At 39.3% G+C, this 7153-nt stretch overlaps 1 protein-coding gene and 1 pseudogene across 2 annotated transcripts in view; both read left to right on the plus strand.

Annotated features, from left to right (window-relative positions):
• The window catches only part of LOC111814436, a 9809-nt pseudogene extending 5354 nt beyond the window's left edge, over positions 1 to 4455 (plus strand).
• Positions 1 to 7153, plus strand: part of St3gal3 (ST3 beta-galactoside alpha-2,3-sialyltransferase 3) — a 252926-nt gene that overhangs the window by 181896 nt on the left and 63877 nt on the right. The gene's annotated exons all lie outside the window — the stretch shown is intronic.

A 7153-nucleotide genomic window follows, 5' to 3' on the forward strand; every position in this document is an offset into this window, starting at 1 on the left:
TTTTTTTTTTGCGGAACCAGGGATTGAACTCAGGCCCTTGCATTTGCCAGGGAAGCACTTATTCCACTGAGCCATCTCCCCAGCCCAATTTAAGGAAATTTTATGAGATAAAAGAAGATACAGAGAGACAAGTCAATAAAATTAAGAATACAATTCATATATAAATAAATTCAGCAAAGATAATTTTTTAAAAAATCTTGGAGCTAAAAAAATTCAGTAAATGAAATGAAAAATATAGTTGAGACCTTCAGTGGTAAAGTGAATCCAGTGAAACAAAAGAAAAAAAGATAATAGAAAGCAAAAGGGAATAAAGGGGAGTTGGGGAATTGGGACAGTCTTGTTAGGTAGTTCAGGCTGGCCTTGAGCTCACTATATAGTCCAGGCTGGTCTCAACTCACAGTGATCCTCCTGCCTCAGCCATCCAAATCCTGAGGTTATAGATGTGCACCACCATGCCCAACTGAAATTAAAAAGCAAAGAAAGCCTTTGAGACTTATGGAACACCATTAAGTGAGAAAACATTTACATTATCTGTGTTACAGAAAGAGAAACGTCATTGTATAGAAAAACCTATTGGATGAAGTAATTGCTAAAAACTTACCAAATCTTGGGAAAAATGTAGATATCCAATTCCAGGAAGCTCAAAGCCCCCTGATATGATAAAGTCAAAAAAGATCTTCAAGGAATGTAGTAGTCAAACTTTGAAATACAAAACAAGCTGGGTGTGGTAATACTCACTTGTAGTACTGGAGCCTGAGACAAGGATCAGTCTGAATTGGAGGCCAGCCTGTGCTACAAACCAAGACCCTGTCTTAAAAGAGAAAGAGGAGAGGAAAGGAGAAAAAAAGAAGAGAGAGAAAGGGCCAGGGAAATAATTCAGTAAAATGAGCACCTGCCTGGCAAGCACAGGGTCCTGTGTTCAATCCCCAGTATCACAAAAAAAGAGAGAGAATCTAAAACTACCAAGACTCCAATGTGTAAAAATACCACATCTTCTTTATCCATTCTTCAGTTGAAGGGCATCTAGGTTATTTCCAAGATTTAGCTATGACAAATTGTACTGCTATATATAAACATGGGTGCACATATATCAATGTGGTATAGGGTTTTCAGTTCATCTAGAAAAATACCCAGGAGGAGTATTTTTATAGATGGTTTGAATGGGACCTCCAATCCTAGCTTTTTAAGGAATCTCTATGCTGATTTTCATAGTGCTTGTACCAGTCTGTACTCCCATCAACAGTGGAGAAGGGTTCCTTTTTCTCTACAGCCTCTCCAGTATTTGTTATTGACTGACTTCTTGATGTTAGCCATTCTTTCTGGGGTGAGATGGAATCTCAGTATTGTCTTAATTTACATTTCTTGAATGACCAATGATGTTGAACATTTTTTCATATATTTACTTGCCATTTGTATCTCTTCCTCTGAGAAGTGTATATTCATCTCATGCAATGGAGTATTATTCAGTTATAAAACAGGATAAATTTGAGGGGCTTTTGTCAGTAAATGGATGCAACTGGAGAACATAGTCTTTCTTTTTTTTTTTTTTTTTTTTTTTGTCTTTAGTACAGAGTCTACAGGGTCTCACTACATAGATCAGACTCATAGTGATCCACCTGTGTTCAGCCTCCCAAGAGCTAGGATTATAAGCGCATACCACCACACCCAATCTCTATTGCCCTCTCAGTGTGCCCCAGGGGCAGGGCCAGCATGGCAGGCCAGGATCAAACACCAGCTGCTGCATCTGCCTAAGCAGGTGCTTTAATCTGCTGAGCTGTTTGGCCGACCCTAGAGAACATACTCTTAAGTGAAATAAATCAGATGCATGTATGCAAATATCCTATTGTCTCCTTAGTGTGAGAGCCTGAAGGAGAAAAAAGAAAGAGAAACCTTTCAGAATTTGAAAGGGAATGAACTTATTCAAAAGGAAAGAATTACTGAGTCGAGAAGAAAGACAGGAAAGGCAGTGAGGGAAAGAGATTTGTATGTAAGCAGAATGGTTTAGACAACTGTACTGTGCATCTCTACTGGTCTATGGAAAGAAGCAATTAAGGCTTAATTTGTTTTGTCTCCTTTTTTCAATTGTTTGTACTCTTTAATTTTTTTTTGATGGAGGGCGGAACTGGGGATTGAACTCAGTCCCTTGCGCTTGCCAGGAAAGCACTTATTCTACTGAGCCATCTCCCCAGCCTTCTTCCTTTTAATTTCTTACACATTTCTTTGTTGTTGTTTTTTTTCTTTCTTCTTCCATTTTTACATACATATCTCTGGTAATATGAATAACTGGTTAAAAGACAACACTATTACAACAAATACTGTGAAATTAATAGTATTTGAATACTGTGAATTAATCTGTTAAGTGGAATTTTGTACCACTCGTAATTGTTTGTTTTAATTCTAATTTGTACTCTCTTTTAAAAAATTAAAAAATAATAATTAATAAATAAATAAAACTACCAAGAGAAAAGTGTCAAGTGACATATTAGGAAAACTCCATAGGACTAAAAGTAGACATATGTGCAGAAGCCTTATGTGCAGAAGAGAATGGGATGGTATACTCAGAATCCTGAAAGAAAAAACATGACAACCAAGGCTGCTAATCTACCCACAGAGCTGTCCTTTAGAAGTGGAGAAAAAGTCTTTCCAAGATAAAAACAGAATTCGTCACTATTAGTCTGGACACTAGAACCAAAAGGAAGATAACTACCATCATGAAATCACGAGTGTAAAACTCACTAGTAAAACAAATACCACCCAGCAAAGGAAGAAGATCAAACTTTACCCATTCCTAAAATTACCAATGCTCCTGTCCTTTGCAACTATATGGCTTTCCTTTGAAAGCCACCAATGACCACAAGTCACAATCGTTTTTTTGTTTTTTTGTTTTTTTTGTTTTTCTTTTTGGTGGAACTGGGGTTAAACTCAGGCCCTTGTACTTGCCAGGCAAGTGCTTATTTTACTGAGCCATCTCCCCGGCCCCCAAGGTCACAATCTTGAGCCCTGAAACTACTAATCAAAAGTGGGACCTCCTTGACATTTTATTCCCTCAGAGTTATCCCCAGTGTTAAATTCATGGCTGTCCCCACAGGAGTACTGCCATGTCCTCAGGACCTTGAATGGTTTAGTGATTGCTTCTGTGTAATACTATGTTTGTTCATTAAAGTAGCAATATGTATATGTGTGTGTGTGTGTGTGTGTGTGTGTGTGTGTGTGTGTGTGTTCTAAAAAGTTAGGAGACTCTGATTTGCTGTGCCTCACATATAATTTAACTGAAAAAAGAACTTCCATGTTTCAGGATTACCCTTGTCATTGAAGCAGTTGGTGGTAAATTCAACTGCAATGAGGAAAACCACGGCATGCACTATGGAATGCCTCCGATGAGTAAGAACTCCTCTTCAGTGTCACCATAACACCAGAATTTCATCACTGGGAAGTAGCTGCCCTCAGTCTCAGCTAAAGATTGAGAAAACTGGCTTCCATAGGCTCATGTCATTGCAAAGTTGCGTATTGCAACTAACCAGAACATCGTGGCTAATTCTTTGTATGTTTTGACTAGATTTGGAAAAGTGACATCAGGGGATTACATTACTATGTTCAGAACCAACTTATAAGTGCAGGGATGGTTTTGATTGGACTTTGTGTGAATCATCTCTGCTCTAAAGCAATTAGCGCAAGTTTCTCAACCTGAGGGGTAGTGTGGGTTTATCTAGTACAAAGGCCAAATACCATGAGAGTGAAAATTAAGAACAGAATAGAAATGGTCTTGTCCATGTTGTTTTTGTAGTGAAAGTTGCTGCCATAGAAAGTCCAGATAAAAACTCACTTAGTGTTCTTCATTGTGTCCTTAGACCACATGTCAGGAAGGGCAGCAGTGCTGCCAGCCCTGTGTACCAGGTTATAGCCAAGGGAATTTACCATCTGTTTGATGTTTCTGCTTTTAATGTGTGTTACTTGACCCTGGAATCCTCAGGATTTGCACTGTATCCCAAGGTGGGTCTACTGGAAATGTTATCAAGGTTGTTTGTAACAACAGCAACACAGAAACAATTATTCAAGGAAACTTCTTCAGTATAGATGCCCAGGCTTTCAAAAACAAACTGAAAGCTGGGTGCCTAATGCAGTGGAGTCTTGCGAGGTTTCCTGGATGAAGCGGGCTCACAGGCTCTAGTGAAGGTTCTGGCATGCCACCCTCCACAGCCCTTCAGCAGACTGACTCAGTGACTGAAGCTGGTGTCCTAAGTACAGCCTAAGTTCGTTTCTGGCCCAATGTCAGTGGCGACAAGTGGAAATGTGGGCACATGCTCTTTGTTGATGAGTTGTGTTAGAAGTACATACTGCAGGGACAAGAGCTAAACATTTTCTTAGCCCAAAGCAGCAAACACATAGAAGTCAAAGTCTCTAGTGTAACATTTATCTTTTTCTCCCAATGATATATAATATCTAAAGCATGAATAGAGGCATTATTCCTTGTATATTATGCCTAATTCCATGCATAATTTTCCCAACTGATCTAAAGTCAGTAAAGCATTCTGTTTTTTAAAAAACATAGCAGTAAACCACAAAATCACAAAGATGACCAATAAGAGTAGAAGGAAGGAACAAAGATTATATGAAACAAGCAAAAAAGTAACATTATGTCTTTAGTTATCAATAATAATATTGAATATCTTATTAAACTGTCTAATTAAAAAGTGTTGTTTTAGGAGGGTTGGCCAAGTAGCTCAGTGGATTAAAGCACCTAAGTAGGTGTGGTTTGATCCCAAGGGCATGCAGTACTGGCCCCTGCCTCCTGGGTACCTTGAGAGGGTGATTAAGACTGAGCATGGTGGCGCAAGCCTGTAATCCCAGCGTTTGGGAGGCTGAAAACAGGTGAATCACTAGGAGTCTGATCTACTCAGTGAGACCCTATAGACCCTGTACTAAATACATTAACAAAAAAAGTGTTGTTTTTTTTCTTTAAAAAAAGGAACAACATTATGCTGTATATAAGAAACTCACTTCACCAGTAAAGATATACATAAAATGATAATGAAGAGGTAGAAAAAGATATGTTATGCAAATGGAAACCAAAAGTGAACAGGAGTAGCTATACTTACATCAGATAAAATAGACTTTAAGTGAAAAACTTTAGAGAGAAACAGATTTCTATGAAAAGATAAAAGGATCAATTCAACAAAAAGTTTTTATTTTTTTATTGTTTGTTTATTTATTTTGTTTTGTTTTGTTTTGTTTTTGGTGGAACCAGGGATTGAACTCAGGCCCTTGCGCTTGCCAGGGAAGCGCTTATTCCACTGAGCCATCTCCCCGGCCCCTATTTATTTATTTGGTACAGGGTCTTGCTTTGCAGCTCAGACTCATAGTGATCCTCCTGTCTCAACCTCCCTAGCTCTGGGATTACAGGCATGCACCACCACACCCTGTTTCAGTGGCCAGCTCAGCGTGGGGCCCACACAGCATGCAGTACCAGGAATCAAACCCAAGTCCTTGCACTTGCCAGGCAGGCACTTAGACCGCTGAACTATCTCCCTGCCACCAACAAAAAAAAATAACAATCAGATACAGATGCAGTGAATGCTGGAGCACCCAACTATGTGAAATAAATATTAGACCTAAAGGAAGGGATAGACACTGATATAATAATAGTTGGGAACGTTAGCACCCCACTTTCATCATTGCACAGATAATGTAGACAAAGAAATCAACAACAGAATATCTGATTTAACAGGCCAAATAGGCACAACATAGAGTTACAGAACATTCCATGCAGTAGCTGCAGAGCACACATTTTTTTATCAGCACATGGAATGTTCTCGAGGATAGGCCATCTGTTAGGCCACAGAACAAGTCTAAAAAATTTTTAAAAATTGAAATCATAGCATGTATAGACTCTCAGTACAGCTGTAATATAATTAGAAATCAGGAAGAACTTTAGAAATTGTACCAGCACATGGAAAGTAAGCACAATTCCCTTGAATGACCAATGGATCAATAAAAAAAAATCTAAAGGGAAATTGAACAACTTCTTGAAACAGATAAAAATGAAAACATACCCCAAACCTATGGAATAGAGCAAAAGCAGTACTTAGAAATAGCAATAAATGTTTATATCAAAAAGTAAAACAGGAGTGAGTGAGACCGCCCGGAGCCCTCGAATCCTGAATAGACCCAGAGCACAGGCCTGGCGTGTGAGCGAGAGTACCCGGGGCCCACTGGATCCTGAATAGAGCAAGAACCTAGGCCCAGTATGTGAGTGAGACCGCCCGGGGCCCACTGGATCCTGAATAGACCCAGAGCCTAGGCCCAGTATGTGAGTGAGACCGCCCTAGGCCGCGGATCCTGAACAGACCCAGAGCACAGGACCGGTGTGTGAATGAGACTGCCTAGAGCCCACTGGATCCTTATTCGACCCAGAGTATAGGCCCAGCGTGGAACCCTTCAGCAGAACTCCCAGGAAAGAGGCTAAAGACAAGACCCACCCAGCTGATTCACGAACAGAACATCTTGCCAGAGTGACACAAAGGGCTCAAATCTAACAGCTACAGCAGAAAAAAGTGGAGCACAGCAGCCAGATCCAAGCAACACCCACCTGGAGGAATCTGAACTTCATAGATCCAGACCTGGTAGTAAAGTAATAATTCTATCTAAGCTCTACACCAAAGGTCAGAAGACAATGGTATACAAAATGACAAAGGAACAAACTGTAGTCTCAGGCCCCGAGTCCACCCAGTACAACTGCGGAAGACACTAGCATAGAGGAAACTGGAAATTACACACCTGATATCTCTGAAATAATAGATTGGCAGTAAAGAAACAACTGCAGAAAGGTATAGAAGAAATCAGATCAGAAATAATTTCTGAACTAAAAAATGTAGTGATAACTATAATCAAAGAAATACTAAGTGCTTCTAAAGAATACACTGATAAAAAAATAGAGCAGAATATAAAAATGATGGAGCCCCTAAATAAGCAATTTAGGAAAGAAATAGAATGTATGAAACAGGTTCAAAGTGATATACAGGAAATTAAAACCTCAATCACAAGCTGGCAAAACCATTTGAGGGAAAGTGAAAATAGACTTTCTGACCTTAGAGACACCATTTCAGCTAGTGAAAAAGTAAGAGAAGATCTCTTAAAAACAACTAGGATGAAAAAA

The sequence above is a fragment of the Octodon degus genome, unplaced genomic scaffold (genome assembly GCF_000260255.1).
Source record: "Octodon degus isolate 3935 unplaced genomic scaffold, OctDeg1.0 scaffold00315, whole genome shotgun sequence".
Lineage (NCBI taxonomy): Eukaryota > Metazoa > Chordata > Mammalia > Rodentia > Octodontidae > Octodon > Octodon degus.